Source organism: Salvelinus fontinalis, chromosome 24 (assembly GCF_029448725.1).
Source record: "Salvelinus fontinalis isolate EN_2023a chromosome 24, ASM2944872v1, whole genome shotgun sequence".
Lineage (NCBI taxonomy): Eukaryota > Metazoa > Chordata > Actinopteri > Salmoniformes > Salmonidae > Salvelinus > Salvelinus fontinalis.
The window spans coordinates 8,787,511-8,805,698 of NC_074688.1; positions in this window are offsets into that span (position 1 = coordinate 8,787,511).

Consider the following 18,188-nt stretch of genomic DNA (forward strand, 5'->3'; position numbering starts at 1 on the left):
GCTAACACCACTGTGACTACACCAGCTAACACCACTGTGACTACACCAGCTAACACCACTGTGACTACACCAGCTAACCCCACTGTGACTACACCAGCTAACCCCACCGTGACTACACCAGCTAACCCCACTGTGACTACACCAGCTAACCCCACTGTGACTACACCAGCTAACCCCACTGTGACTACACCAGCTAACCCCACTGTGACTACACCAGCTAACCCCAACGTGACTACACCAGCTAACCCCAACGTGACTACACCAGCTAACACCACTGTGACTACACCAGTTAACATTACCGTGACTATACCATTTAGCCCCTGTGACTACACCAGTTAACCCCACCGTGACTACACCAGTTTACCCCACTGTGACTACACCAGTTAACCCCACCGTGACTACACCAGTTAACCCCAATGTGACTACACCAGCTAACACCACTGTGACTACACCAGCTAACCCCACAGTGACTACACCAGCTAACCCCACTGTGACTACACCAGTTAACCCCACCGTGACTACACCATTTAACCCCACTATGACTACACCAGTTAACCCCACTGTGACTACACCAGTTAACCCCACTGTGACTACACCAGCTAACACCACTGTGACTACACCAGCTAACACCACTGTGACTACACCAGCTAACACCACTGTGACTACACCAGCTAACCCCACTGTGACTACACCAGCTAACCCCACTGTGACTAAACCAGCTAACAAAACTGTGACTACACCAGCTAACCCCACTGTGACTACACCAGCTAACCCCACTGTGACTACACCAGCTAACCCCACTGTGACTACACCAGCTAACCCCACTGTGACTACACCAGCTAACCCCACTGTGACTACACCAGCTAACCCCACTGTGACTACACCAGTTAACCCCACTGTGACTACACCAGCTAACCCCACTGTGACTACACCAGCTAACACCACTGTGACTACACCAGCTAACACCACTGTGACTACACCAGCTAACACCACTGTGACTACACCAGCTAACCCCACTGTGACTACACCAGCTAACCCCACCGTGACTACACCAGCTAACCCCACTGTGACTACACCAGCTAACCCCACTGTGACTACACCAGCTAACCCCACTGTGACTACACCAGCTAACCCCACTGTGACTACACCAGCTAACCCCACTGTGACTACACCAGCTAACCCCAACGTGACTACACCAGCTAACACCACTGTGACTACACCAGTTAACATTACCGTGACTATACCATTTAGCCCCTGTGACTACACCAGTTAACCCCACCGTGACTACACCAGTTTACCCCACTGTGACTACACCAGTTAACCCCACCGTGACTACACCAGTTAACCCCAATGTGACTACACCAGCTAACACCACTGTGACTACACCAGCTAACCCCACAGTGACTACACCAGCTAACCCCACTGTGACTACACCAGTTAACCCCACCGTGACGAGACCATTTAGCCCCTGTGACTACACCAGTTAACCGCACCGTAACTACACCAGCTAACACCACTGTGACTACACCAGTTAACCCTACCGTGACTACACCAGCTAACCCAACTGTGACTACACCAGTTAACCCCACTGTGACTACACAGTTTAGCCACTGTGACTACACCAGTTAACCCCACTGTGACTACACCAGTTAACCCCACTGTGACTACACCAGCTAACCCCACTGTGACTACACCAGCTAACCCCACTGTGACTACACCAGCTAACACCACTGTGACTACACCAGCTAACCCCACTGTGACTACACCAGCTAACCCCACTGTGACTACACCAGCTAACCCCACTGTGACTAAACCAGCTAACACCACTGTGACTACACCAGCTAACACCACTGTGACTACACCAGCTAACCCCACTGTGACTACACCAGCTAACCCCACCGTGACTACACCAGCTAACCCCACTGTGACAACACCAGCTAACCCCACTGTGACTACACCAGCTAACCCCACTGTGACTACACCAGCTAACCCCACTGTGACTACACCAGCTAACCCCACTGTGACTACACCAGCTAACCCCACCGTGACTACACCAGTTAACCCCAATGTGACTACACCAGTTAACCCCACCGTGACTACACCAGTTAACCCCACTGTGACTACACCAGTTAACCCCACCGTGACTACACCAGTTTACCCCACTGTGACTACACCAGTTAACCCCACCGTGACTACACCAGTTAACCCCAATGTGACTACACCAGTTAACCCTAATGTGACTACACAAGTTAACCCCACCGTGACTACACCAGTTAACCCTACCGTGACTACACCAGTTAACCCTACCGTGACTACACCAGCTAACACCACTGTGACTACACCAGCTAACACCACTGTGACTACACCAGCTAACACCACTGTGACTACACCAGCTAACCCCACAGTGACTACACCAGCTAACCCCACTGTGACTACACCAGCTAACACCACTGTGACTACACCAGCTAACACCACTGTGACTACACCAGCTAACCCCACAGTGACTACACCAGCTAACACCACTGACTACACCAGCTAACACCACTGTGACTACACCTGTTAACCCAACTGTAAAACCAGCTAACCAAACTGTGACTACACCAGCTAACCAAACTGTAAAACCAGCTAATCCCACTGCGACTACACCAGTTAATTACACTGTAAATCCAGCTTACACCACTGTGACTACACCAGTTAACCCCACAGTGACTACACCAGTTAACACCACTGTGACTACACCAGTTAACCCAAATGTGACTACACCAGTTAACCCCACTGTGACAACACCAGTTAACCCCACTGTGACTACACCAGTTAACCCCACTGTGAATACACCAGTTAACCCCACTGTGACTACATCAGCTAACCCCACTGTGACTACACCAGTTAACACCACTGTGACTACACCAGCTAACACCACTGTGACTACACCAGCTAACCCCACCGTGACTACACCAGCTAACCCCACCGTGACTACACCAGCTAACCCCACCGTGACTACACCAGCTAACCCCACTGTGACTACACCAGCTAACACCACTGTGACTACACCAGCTAACCCCACTGTGACTACACCAGCAAACCCCACTGTGACTACACCAGCTAACCCCACCGTGACTACACCAGCTAACCCCACCGTGACTACACCAGCTAACCCCACTGTGACTACACCAGCTAACACCACTGTGACTACACCAGTTAACCCCACTGTGACTACACCAGCTAACCCCACTGTGACTACACCAGCTAACCCCACTGTGACTACACCAGCTAACACCACTGTGACTACATCAGCTAACACCACTGTGACTACACCAGCTAACCCCACCGTGACTACACCAGCTAACACCACTGTGACTACACCAGCTAACCCCACTGTGACTACACCAGCTAACACCACTGTGACTACACCAGCTAACACCACTGTGACTACACCAGCTAACCCCACTGTGACTACACCAGCTAACCCCACTGTGACTACACCAGCTAACCCCACTGTGACTACACCAGTTAACACCACTGTGACTACACCAGTTAACCCCACTGTGACTACACCAGCTAACACCACTGTGACTACACCAGCTAACCCCACTGTGACTACACCAGCTAACCCCACTGTGACTACACCAGCTAACCCCACTATGACTACACCAGCTAACCCCACTGTGACTACACCAGCTAACCCCACTGTGACTACATCAGCTACCACACTGTGACTACATCAGCTAACCCCACTGTGACTACACCATTTAACCCCACCGTGACTACACCAGCTAACCCCACCGTGACTACATCAGCTAACCCCACTGTGACTACACCAGTTAACCCCACCGTGACTACACCAGCTAACACCACTGTGACTACACCAGCTAACACCACTGTGACTACACCAGCTAACACCACTGTGACTACACCAGCTAACCCCACTGTGACTACACCAGCTAACCCCACTGTGACAACACCAGCTAACCCCACCGTGACTACACCAGTTAACCCCACTGTGACTACACCAGCTAACCCCACTGTGACTACACCAGCTAACACCACTGTGACTACACCAGCTAACCCCACTGTGACTACACCAGCTAACACCACTGTGACTACATCAGCTAACCCCACGGCGACAACACCAGCTAACCCCACTGTGACTACACCAGCTAACCCCACTGTGACTACACCAGCTAACCCCAGTGTGACTACACCAGCTAACCCCACTGTGACTACACCAGCTAACCCCACTGTGACTACACCAGCTAACACCACTGTGACTACACCAGTTAACCCCACCGTGACTAGACCATTTAGCCCCTGTGACTACACCAGTTAACCGCACCGTGACTACACCAGTTAACCCCACTGTGACTACACAGTTTAGCCACTGTGACTACACCAGTTAACCCCACTGTGACTACACCAGCTAACCCCACTGTGACTACATCAGCTAACACCACTGTGACTACACCAGTTAACCCCACCGTGACTACACCATTTAGCCCCTGTGACTACACCAGTTAACCCCACTATGACTACACCAGTTAACCCCACTGTGACTACACCAGTTAACCCCACTGTGACTACACCAGCTAACACCACTGTGACTACACCAGCTAACACCACTGTGACTACACCAGCTAACACCACTGTGACTACACCAGCTAACCCCACTGTGACTACACCAGCTAACCCCACTGTGACTAAACCAGCTAACAAAACTGTGACTACACCAGCTAACCCCAATGTGACTACACCAGCTAACCCCACTGTGACTACACCAGCTAACCCCACTGTGACTACACCAGCTAACCCCACTGTGACTACACCAGCTAACCCCACTGTGACTACACCAGCTAACCCCACTGTGACTACACCAGTTAACCCCACAGTGACTACACCAGTTAACCCCACTGTGACTACACCAGCTAACACCACTGTGACTACACCAGCTAACACCACTGTGACTACACCAGCTAACCCCACTGTGACTAAACCAGCTAACACCACTGTGACTACACCAGCTAACCCCACTGTGACTACACCAGCTAACCCCACCGTGACTACACCAGCTAACCCCACCGTGACTACACCAGCTAACCCCACTGTGACTACACCAGCTAACCCCACTGTGACTACACCAGCTAACCCCACTGTGACTACACCAGCTAACCCCACCGTGACTACACCAGCTAACCCCACCGTGACTACACCAGCTAACCCCACCGTGACTACATCAGCTACCACACTGTGACTACATCAGCTAACCCCACCGTGACTACACCAGCTAACCCCACTGTGACTACACCAGCTAACCCCACTGTGACTACACCAGCTAACCCCACCGTGACTACATCAGCTAACCCCACTGTGACTACACCAGTTAACCCCACCGTGACTACACCAGCTAACACCACTGTGACTACACCAGCTAACACCACTGTGACTACACCAGCTAACACCACTGTGACTACACCAGCTAACACCACTGTGACTACACCAGCTAACCCCACTGTGACTACACCAGCTAACCCCACCGTGACTACACCAGTTAACCCCACTGTGACTACACCAGATAACCCCACTGTGACTACACCAGCTAACACCACTGTGACTACACCAGCTAACCCCACTGTGACTACACCAGCTAACACCACTGTGACTACATCAGCTAACCCCACGGCGACAACACCAGCTAACCCCACTGTGACTACACCAGCTAACCCCACTGTGACTACACCAGCTAACCCCACTGTGACTACACCAGCTAACCCCACTGTGACTACACAGTTTAGCCACTGTGACTACACCAGTTAACCCCACTGTGATTTCACCAGTTAACCCCACTGTGACTACACCAGTTAACCCCACTGTGACTACACCAGCTAACCCCACTGTGACTACATCAGCTAACACCACTGTGACTACACCAGTTAACCCCACCGTGACTACACCATTTAACCCCACCATGACTACACCAGTTAACTCCACTGTGACTACACCAGTTAACCCCACTGTGACTACACCAGTTAACCCCACTGTGACTACACCAGCTAACACCACTGTGACTACACCAGCTAACACCACTGTGACTACACCAGCTAACACCACTGTGACTACACCAGCTAACCCCACCGTGACTACACCAGCTAACCCCACTGTGACTAAACCAGCTAACAAAACTGTAACTACACCAGCTAACCCCACTGTGACTACACCAGCTAACCCCACTGTGACTACACCAGCTAACACCACTGTGACTACACCAGCTAACCCCACTGTGACTACACCAGCTAACCCCACTGTGACTACACCAGCTAACCCCACTGTGACTACACCAGCTAACCCCAACGTGACTACACCAGCTAACACCACTGTGACTACACCAGTTAACATTACTGTGACTATACCATTTAGCCCCTGTGACTACACCAGTTAACCCCACCGTGACTACACCAGTTTACCCCACTGTGACTACACCAGTTAACCCCACCGTGACTACACCAGTTAACCCCAATGTGACTACACCAGCTAACACCACTGTGACTACACCAGCTAACCCCACAGTGACTACACCAGCTAACCCCACTGTGACTACACCAGCTAACACCACTGTGACTACACCAGTTAACCCCACCGTGACTAGACCATTTAGCCCCTGTGACTACACCAGTTAACCGCACCGTAACTACACCAGCTAACACCACTGTGACTACACCAGTTAACCCTACCGTGACTACACCAGCTAACCCAACTGTGACTACACCAGTTAACCCCACTGTGACTACACAGTTTAGCCACTGTGACTACACCAGTTAACCCCACTGTGACTACACCAGCTAACCCCACTGTGACTACATCAGCTAACACCACTGTGACTACACCAGTTAACCCCACCGTGACTACACCAGTTAACCCCACCGTGACTACACCAGTTAACCCCACTGTGACTACACCAGTTAACCCCACTGTGACTACACCAGCTAACCCCACTGTGACTACACCAGCTAACACCACTGTGACTACACCAGCTAACCCCACTGTGACTACACCAGCTAACCCCACTGTGACTACACCAGCTAACCCCAATGTGACTAAACCAGCTAACACCACTGTGACTACACCAGCTAACACCACTGTGACTACACCAGCTAACCCCACCGTGACTACACCAGCTAACCCCACCGTGACTACACCAGCTAACCCCACTGTGACAACACCAGCTAACCCCACTGTGACTACACCAGCTAACCCCACTGTGACTACACCAGCTAACCCCACTGTGACTACACCAGCTAACCCCACTGTGACTACACCAGCTAACCCCAACGTGACTACACCAGCTAACACCACTGTGACTACACCAGTTAACATTACCGTGACTATACCATTTAGCCCCTGTGACTACACCAGTTAACCCCACCGTGACTACACCAGTTTACCCCACTGTGACTACACCAGTTAACCCCACCGTGACTACACCAGTTAACCCCACCGTGACTACACCAGTTAACCCCAATGTGACTACACCAGTTAACCCCAATGTGACTACACCAGTTAACCCCACCGTGACTACACCAGTTAACCCTACCGTGACTACACCAGTTAACCCTACCGTGACTACACCAGCTAACACCACTGTGACTACACCAGCTAACACCACTGTGAATACACCAGCTAACACCACTGTGACTACACCAGCTAACCCCACAGTGACTACACCAGCTAACCCCACTGTGACTACACCAGCTAACCCCACTGTGACTACACCAGCTAACACCACTGTGACTACACCAGCTAACACCACTGTGACTACACCAGCTAACCCCACAGTGACTACACCAGCTAACACCACTGACTACACCAGCTAACACCACTGTGACTACACCTGTTAACCCAACTGTAAAACCAGCTAACCAAACTGTGACTACACCAGCTAACCAAACTGTAAAACCAGCTAATCCCACTGCGACTACACCAGTTAATTACACTGTAAATCCAGCTTACACCACTGTGACTACACCAGTTAACCCCACAGTGACTACACCAGTTAACACCACTGTGACTACACCAGTTAACCCAAATGTGACTACACCAGTTAACCCCACTGTGACAACACCAGTTAACCCCACTGTGACTACACCAGTTAACCCCACTGTGACTACACCAGTTAACCCCACTGTGACTACACCAGTTAACACCACTGTGACTACACCAGCTAACACCACTGTGACTACACCAGCTAACCCCACCGTGACTACACCAGCTAACCCCACCGTGACTACACCAGCTAACCCCACCGTGACTACACCAGCTAACCCCACCGTGACTACACCAGCTAACACCACTGTGACTACACCAGCTAACCCCACTGTGACTACACCAGCAAACCCCACTGTGACTACACCAGCTAACCCCACCGTGACTACACCAGCTAACCCCACCGTGACTACACCAGCTAACCCCACCGTGACTACACCAGCTAACACCACTGTGACTACACCAGCTAACCCCACTGTGACTACACCAGCTAACCCCACTGTGACTACACCAGCTAACCCCACTGTGACTACACCAGCTAACACCACTGTGACTACATCAGCTAACACCACTGTGACTACACCAGCTAACCCCACCGTGACTACACCAGTTAACCCCACCGTGACTACACCAGCTAACACCACTGTGACTACACCAGCTAACCCCACTGTGACTACACCAGCTAACACCACTGTGACTACACCAGCTAACACCACTGTGACTACACCAGCTAACCCCACTGTGACTACACCAGCTAACCCCACTGTGACTACACCAGCTAACCCCACTGTGACTACACCAGTTAACACCACTGTGACTACACCAGTTAACCCCACTGTGACTACACCAGCTAACACCACTGTGACTACACCAGCTAACCCCACTGTGACTACACCAGCTAACCCCACTGTGACTACACCAGTTAACCCCACTGTGACTACACCAGCTAACAGTGCTGCATATCAGTACACTCAACTCTCAGCGCACTCAAACTCTTGAGAGACTCACACAGGTGGACCACTCAAAACTACAGTATGTTCTATCCATCCCATTGTTTGGGGTGCCCTTGAGTTGTTGTATATGGGTCTGTCAGAGCTGTCGTCTTTGCTGATGTGTTCAAATAAAGCCTTAAAGAGAGCGTACACACACTGCTTTCCTGGTGGGACACTCCTCTTTGTGAACTAAAATAGAGAGAGACATAGAGTCTCTACAGACACACACTGTTCTCTGTGGAGTTGTCTGTCTGGGCTGAGAGGTTCTGTGGAGTTGTCTGTCTGGGCTGAGAGGTTCTGTGGAGTTGTCTGTCTGGGCTGAGAGGTTCTGTGGAGTTGTCTGTCTGGGCTGAGAGGTTCTGTGGAGTTGTCTGTCTGGGCTGAGAGGTTCTGTGGAGTTGTCTGTCTGGGCTGAGAGGTTCTGTGGAGTTGTCTGTCTGGGCTGAGAGGTTCTGTGGAGTTGTCTGTCTGGGCTGAGAGGTTCTGTGGAGTTGTCTGTCTGGGCTGAGAGGTTCTGTGGAGTTGTCTGTCTGGGCTGAGAGGTTCTGTGGAGTTGTCTGTCTGGGCTGAGAGGCAGTGATGAGGGACCAGTCTATTGGCTGGGGTGAGATAGAAGTGATCTGTTCTATCAAGACGCTGCCTCAAATGGGACTGTCACTCAAACTAAGGCTGGAGGCTCTCTCTCTCTCTCCCCATTGTTTTTCTCACATTCCCCCTCCTATCAGTTTCATCCTGTCCTCATCTTTCTCTAGCTCCTTCCTTCTCTCCCCTTTCACTGCCTCTTTCCGTTTTCCTAAGATTTTCTCATCCTTTCTTGTTAATTCTACCAGATCTCATCTCCCCTCCCTCTTGCTCATCTCACCTCCTCTTCCCCCTCTCCCCACATCTATCCTCTTCCCTCCTCTTCCTCCTCCTTTGAATCGTTTAAAAAAACATATCTTTATCTAGAAAGGGAAGGTCTATATCTCTTCCTGCCTCATTTATTTATCTTTCTTTCTCTCAGAGGAGATTACGTATTCAGAACTACAACAAAACTCAAACTCTCGTGTCTTTTGTCTACTCTCATGTCTTTGGTGTGTGTGTTGGAGAACAAAAAGAAAACTTTAATCTCAAAGCCTGACCTTTCCACTCCGCCGTTACCCAGCATTCCCTCTGTTCCAACATGATATCCATGCAGAGGGTTGCTGCTCTCCACACACACACACACACACACACACACACACACACACACACACACACACACACACACACACACACACACACACACAGTGGCGTCCATAATTCGAACCTTCAGAAATGAGAACAGGTATGCCACTATCTAATGACTATTTTAGCGTTACAGTAATGTACTGTAAAATACGGATGACTGCATAGTATTGCATAAACATTTCTAACTATTAGCCATCCATTTACTGCACTGCATTGAATGAGGTTGGTTATCATGCTGTTGTACATTGTTTGCAGTTCCTATGCTGAACACATACTGTGTTTGAATTCTGTACAGAGTGGAAAGGCAAAGACATCATGGAGGACGAGGACGCTTGTTTACAGATGTACAAGAGACTGCAATTATAAATATGGTTTTGGCCAACAAGGCAATTAGGATTCGAGAGATAAGAGAGCATGTATTGAATAATGACACCATATTTAACAACATCAATGCTGTAAGCCTGTCGACCATACAACACATCCTCCAACGGCACCGAGTGACGATGAAACAACTTTACAAGGTGCCATTTGAGAGAAACTCTGACTGAGTCAAGAATATGCGACATGACTTTGTAGAGGTATGTATGCAACACTACTTCCAGTACTTCAGACATACCATATTTACTCATCTGTTGATCCTTTTGTCTGTTACAGAGAGTATTGGAGCTGGATGCCCATGTAAGTCGCCATGAATTTATTTATGTGGATGAGGTTGGCTTCAACCTCACCAAAACCAGGCGCCGTGGAAGAAATGTAATAGGACAGAGGGCAATTACCAACGTCCCTGGACAGCGTGGGGGTAATATAACTAGGTGTGCTGCCATCACTCAAAACGGTGTCCTCCATCACAATGCCACACTGGGTCCGTACAACACCGGCCAAATGCTCACTTTTCTGGATGCAATTTACACAATGCTTGTCCCTGATCCAGATCAGGAGCCTGCTAGATTTGTGGTTTTATGGGACAATGTTAGTTTTCACCGGGCTGTTCTGGTCCAAAACTGGTTTGCCACCCATCCACAATTTTTTGTTTTGTACCTACCCCCATATTCACCTTTTCTAAATACCATAGAGGAATTCTTCTCAGCCTGGCGCTGGAAAGTGTATGATCGCCAACCCTATGCCCGCATGCCGCTTCTCCAGGCAATGGAGGACGCATGTGGGGACATAGAGGTTGCATCTGTCCAAGGTTGGATACGCCATGCTAGGAGATACTTCCCTCGATGTTTTGCAAGAGAAAACGTATCTTGTGATGTGGACGAAGTATTGTGGCCAGACCCAGGCCGGAGAAGAGATGAAGCGTAGCTTAGCACTGATGACTGCCCCCCCCCCCCCCCGTATGTAAGCAGTTGGAAAAAACTGTAAACTCCCCTTCATGATAATACTTCATTAACTGTGTGTGCATGGGTGTGTCTGCATGTTGTCTGCCGATCAAGTGACAGAAGGAAAAAGAGAATAGAGGGAGTGAGAAAAAGAGAGAAGAACTGACACATTGACAGGAAGTGGGGAGAGAGGAGCCACACCAGACAGCAGCAAAACCTGGAACCTGTCACACCAACAGACATCACCTTAACCACAGCTACTAACAACCTCTCTCACTCTCTCTCCCCCCATGTTCTCCACCCTCTCCTCCATCCGCTCCTCCACTCTCTCACCCCATCTCCTCCACCCTCTCCACCACACTCTCTCTCCCCATCTCCTCCACTCTGTCTCCCCCATCTCCTCCACCCTCTCCTCCACACTCTCTCCCCCATCTCCTCCATCCGCTCCTCCACTCTCTCACCCCATCTCCTCCACCCTCTCCACCACACTCTCTCTCCCCATCTCCTCCACTCTGTCTCCCCCATCTCCTCCACCCTCTCCTCCACACTCTCTCCCCCATCTCCTCCATCCGCTCCTCCACTCTCTCACCCCATCTCCTCCACCCTCTCCACCACACTCTCTCTCCCCATCTCCTCCACTCTCTCTCTCCCCATCTCCTCCACTCTCTCTCTCCCCATCTCCTCCACCCTCTCCTCCACACTCTCTCCACCATCTCCTCCACCCTCTCCTCCACCCTCTCCTCCACAATCTCTCCCCAATCTCCTCCATCATCTCCTCCACACTCTCTCCCCCATCTCCTCCACCCTCTCCTCCCCACTCTCTCCCTCATCTCCTCCACCCTCCCTCCCATCTCTTCCACCCACTCCTCCACACACTCTCTCTCTATCCCCATCTCCTCCACCCTCTCCTCCACTCTCTCTCCCCCATCTCCTCCACCCTCTCCTCCACACTCTCTCACCCATCTCCTCCATCATCTCCTCCACACTCTCTCCCCCATCTCCTCCATCCTCTCCTCCACACTCTCTCCCCCATCTCCTCCACCCTCTCCTCCACTCTCTCTCCTCCATCCTCTCCTCCACACTCTCTCTCCCCATCTCCTCCACTCTCTCTCCCCCTCTCCTCCACCCTCTCCTCCACACTCTCTCCCCCATCTCCTCCATCCGCTCCTCCACTCTCTCACCCCATCTCCTCCACCCTCTCCACCACACTCTCTCTCCCCATCTCCTCCACTCTCTCTCCCCCCATCTCCTCCACCCTCTCCTCCACCCTCTCTCCCCCATCTCCTCCACCCTCTCCTCCACACTCTCTCCCCAATCTCCTCCATCATCTCCTCCACACTCTCTCCCCCATCTCCTCCACCCTCTCCTCCACACTCTCTCCCTCATCTCCTCCACCCTCTCTCCCCCACCTCTTCCACCCTCTCCTCCACACACTCTCTCTCTATCCCCATCTCCTCCACCCTCTCCTCCACTCTCTCTCCCCCATCTCCTCCACCCTCTCCTCCACACTCTCTCACCATTCTCCTCCATCATCTCCTCCACACTCTCTCCCCCATCTCCTCCATCCTCTCCTCCACACTCTCTCCCCCATCTCCTCCACCCTCTCCTCCACACTCTCTCCCACATCTCCTCAACCCTCTCCTCCACTCTCTTTCCCCCATCTCCTCCATCATCTCCTCCACACTCTCTCCCCCCATCTCCTCCACCCTCTCCTCCACTCTCTCTCCTCCATCATCTCCTCCACACTCTCTCTCCCCATCTCCTCCAGCCTCTCCTCAACTCTCTCTCCCCCATCTCTTCCACCCTCTCCTCCACAGACTCTCTCTCTATCCCCATCTCCTCCACCCTCTCCTCCACTCTCTCTCCCCCATCTCCTCCACCCTCTCCTCCACTCTCTCTCCCCCATCTCCTCCACCCTCTCCTCCACACTCTCTCCCCCATCTCCTCCATCATCTCCTCCATCTCCTCCATCATCTCCTCCACACTCTCTCCCCATCTCCTCCACACTCTCTCCCCATCTCCTCCACCCTCTCCTCCACTCTCTCTCCCCCCCATCTCCTCCACCCTCTCCTCCACTCTCTCTCCCCCATCTCCTCCATCATCTCCTCCACCCTCTCCTCCACTCTCTCTTCCCCATCTCCTCCATCATCTCCTCCACACTCTCTCTCCCCCATCTCCTCCACCCTCTCCTCCACACTCTCTCCCCCATCTCCTCCATCATCTCCTCCACACTCTCTCCCCATCTCCTCCACACTCTCTCCCCATCTCCTCCACCCTCTCCTCCACTCTCTCTCCCCCCCATCTCCTCCACCCTCTCCTCCACTCTCTCTCCCCCATCTCCTCCATCATCTCCTCCACCCTCTCCTCCACTCTCTCTTCCCCACTCTCTCCCTCATCTCCTCCACCCTCCCTCCCATCTCTTCCACCCACTCCTCCACACACTCTCTCTCTATCCCCATCTCCTCCACCCTCTCCTCCACTCTCTCTCCCCCATCTCCTCCACCCTCTCCTCCACACTCTCTCACCCATCTCCTCCATCATCTCCTCCACACTCTCTCCCCCATCTCCTCCATCCTCTCCTCCACACTCTCTCCCCCATCTCCTCCACCCTCTCCTCCACTCTCTCTCCTCCATCCTCTCCTCCACACTCTCTCTCCCCATCTCCTCCACTCTCTCTCCCCCTCTCCTCCACCCTCTCCTCCACACTCTCTCCCCCATCTCCTCCATCCGCTCCTCCACTCTCTCACCCCATCTCCTCCACCCTCTCCACCACACTCTCTCTCCCCATCTCCTCCACTCTCTCTCCCCCCATCTCCTCCACCCTCTCCTCCACCCTCTCTCCCCCATCTCCTCCACCCTCTCCTCCACACTCTCTCCCCAATCTCCTCCATCATCTCCTCCACACTCTCTCCCCCATCTCCTCCACCCTCTCCTCCACACTCTCTCCCTCATCTCCTCCACCCTCTCTCCCCCACCTCTTCCACCCTCTCCTCCACACACTCTCTCTCTATCCCCATCTCCTCCACCCTCTCCTCCACTCTCTCTCCCCCATCTCCTCCACACTCTCCTCCACACTCTCTCACCATTCTCCTCCATCATCTCCTCCACACTCTCTCCCCCATCTCCTCCATCCTCTCCTCCACACTCTCTCCCCCATCTCCTCCACCCTCTCCTCCACACTCTCTCCCACATCTCCTCAACCCTCTCCTCCACTCTCTTTCCCCCATCTCCTCCATCATCTCCTCCACACTCTCTCCCCCCCATCTCCTCCACCCTCTCCTCCACTCTCTCTCCTCCATCATCTCCTCCACACTCTCTCTCCCCATCTCCTCCAGCCTCTCCTCAACTCTCTCTCCCCCATCTCTTCCACCCTCTCCTCCACAGACTCTCTCTCTATCCCCATCTCCTCCACCCTCTCCTCCACTCTCTCTCCCCCATCTCCTCCACCCTCTCCTCCACTCTCTCTCCCCCATCTCCTCCACCCTCTCCTCCACACTCTCTCCCCCATCTCCTCCATCATCTCCTCCACACTCTCTCCCCCATCTCCTCCATCATCTCCTCCACACTCTCTCCCCATCTCCTCCACACTCTCTCCCCATCTCCTCCACCCTCTCCTCCACTCTCTCTCCCCCCCATCTCCTCCACCCTCTCCTCCACTCTCTCTCCCCCATCTCCTCCATCATCTCCTCCACCCTCTCCTCCACTCTCTCTTCCCCATCTCCTCCATCATCTCCTCCACACTCTCTCTCCCCCATCTCCTCCACCCTCTCCTCCACACTCTCTCCCCCGTCTCCTCCACCCTCTCCTCCACTCTCTCTCCCCCATCTCCTCCTCCACACTCTCTCTCCCCATCTCCTCCACCCTCTCCTCCACTCTCTCTCCCCCATCTCCTCCATCATCTCCTCCACACTCTCTCTCCCCCATCTCCTCCACCTTCTCCTCCACACTCTCTCCCCCATCTCCTCCACCCTCTCCTCCACACTCTCTCTCCCCATCCCCTCCACTCTCTCTCTCTCCATCTCCTCCACCCTCTCCACCACACTCTCTCTCCCCATCTCCTACACTCTCTCTCTCCCCATCTCCTCCACCCTCTCCTCCACTCTCTCTCTCCCCATCCCCTCCACTCTCTCTCTCTCCATCTCCTCCACCCTCTCCACCACACTCTCTCTCCCCATCTCCTACACTCTCTCTCCCCATCTCCTCCACCCTCTCCATCACACTCTCTCTCCCCATCTCCTCCACTCTCTCTCTCCCCATCTCCTCCACTCTCTCTCTCCCCATCTCCTCCACCCTCTCCACCACACTCTCTCTCCCCATCTCTTCCACACTCTCTCCCCCATCTCCTCCACCCTCTCCTCCACATCTCCTCCACCCTCTCCACCACACTCTCTCTCCCCATCTCCTCCACTCTCTCTCTCCCCATCTCCTCCACCCTCTACACCACACTCTCTCTCCCCATCTCCTCCACACTCTCTCCTCCACACTCTCTCTCCCCATCTCCTCCACTCTCTCTCTCCCCATCTCCTCCAACCTCTCCTCCACCCTCTACACCACACTCTCTCTCCCCATCTCCTCCACACTCTCTCCTCCACTCTCTCTCTCCCCATCTCCTCCACTCTCTCTCTCCCCATCTCCTCCACCCTCAACTCCACACTCTCTCTCCCCTTCTCCTCCACTCTCTCTCTCCCCATCTCCTCCACCCTCTCACCACACTCTCTCTCCACATCTCCTCCACTCTCTCTCCCCCCATCTCCTCCACCCTCTCCTCCACACTCTCTCCCCCATCTCCTCCACCCTCTCCTCCACCCTCTCCTCCACACACTCTCTCTCCACCATCTCTTCCACCCTCTCCTCCACCCTCTCTCCCCCATCTCTTCCACTCTCTCCTCTACACACTCTCTGTCCCCCATCTCCTCCATCATCTCCTCCACTCTCTTTCCCCCACTCCTCCACCCTCTCCTCCACACTCTCTCCCTCATCTCCTCCACCCTCTCTCCCCCCCCTCTTCCACCCTCTCCTCCACACACTCTCTCTCTATCCCCATCTCCTCCACCCTCTCCTCCACTCTCTCCCCCATCTCCTCCACCCTCTCCTCCACACTCTCTCACCCATCTCCTCCATCATCTCCTCCACACTCTCTCTCCCATCTCCTCCATCCTCTCCTCCACACTCTCTCCCCCATCTCCTCCACCCTCTCCTCCACACTCTCTCCCCCATCTCCTCAACCCTCTCCTCCACTCTCTTTCCCCCATCTCCTCCATCATCTCCTCCACACTCTCTCTCCCCCATCTCTTCCACCCTCTCCTCCACACTCTCTCCCCATCTCCTCCACCCTCTCCTCCACTCTCTCTCCTCCATCATCTCCTCCACACTCTCTCTCCCCATCTCCTCCAGCCTCTCCTCAACTCTCTCTCCCCCATCTCTTCCACCCTCTCCTCCACAGACTCTCTCTCTATCCCCATCTCCTCCACCCTCTCCTCCACTCTCTCTCCCCCATCTCCTCCACCCTCTCCTCCACACTCTCTCCCCCATCTCCTCCATCATCTCCTCCACACTCTCTCCCCCATCATCTCCTCCACACTCTCTCCCCCATCTCCTCCACCCTCTCCTCCACTCTCTCTCCCCCATCTCCTCCACCCTCTCCTCCATTCTCTCTCCCCCATCTCCTCCATCATCTCCTCCACCCTCTCCTCCACTCTCTCTCCCCCATCTCTTCCACCCTCTCCTCCACACTCTCTCCCCCGTCTCCTCCACCCTCTCCTCCACTCTCTCTCCCCCATCTCCTCCATCACCTCCTCCACACTCTCTCTCCCCATCTCCTCCACACTCTCTCCCCCATCTCCTCCACACTCTCTCCCCCATCTCCTCCACCCTCTCCACCACACTCTCTCTCCCCATCTCCTACACTCTCTCTCTCCCCATCTCCTCCACCCTCTCCTCCACTCTCTCTCTCCCCATCCCCTCCACTCTCTCTCTCTCTCCATCTCCTCCACCCTCTCCACCACACTCTCTCTCCCAATCTCCTCCACACTCTCTCCCCCATCTCCTCCACCCTCTCCTCCACTCTCTCTCTCCCCATCTCCTCCACTCTCTCTCTCCCCATCTCCTCCACCCTCTCTCTCCCCATCTCCTCCACTCTCTCTCTCCCCATCTCCTCCAACCTCTCCTCCACGCTCTACACCACACTCTCTCTCCCCATCTCATCCTTACTCTTTCCTCCACACTCTCTCTCCCCATCCCCTCCACTCTCTCTCTCCCCATCTCCTCCACCCTCTCCACCACACTCTCTCTCCCCATCTCCTCCACTCTCTCTCTCCCCATCTCCTCCACCCTCTCCTCCACCCTCTACACCACACTCTCTCTCCCCATCTCATCCTTACTCTTTCCTCCACACTCTCTCTCCCCATCCCCTCCACTCTCTCTCTCCCCATCTCCTCCACTCTCTCTCTCCCCATCTCCTCCACCCTCACCACCACACTCTCTCTCCCCATCTCCTCCACTCTCTCTCCCCCCATCTCCTCCACCCTCTCCCTCACACTCTCTCCCCCATCTCCTCCACCCTCTCCTCCACACACTCTCTCTCCACCATCTCTTCCACCCTCTCCTCCACCCTCTCTCCCCCATCTCTTCCACT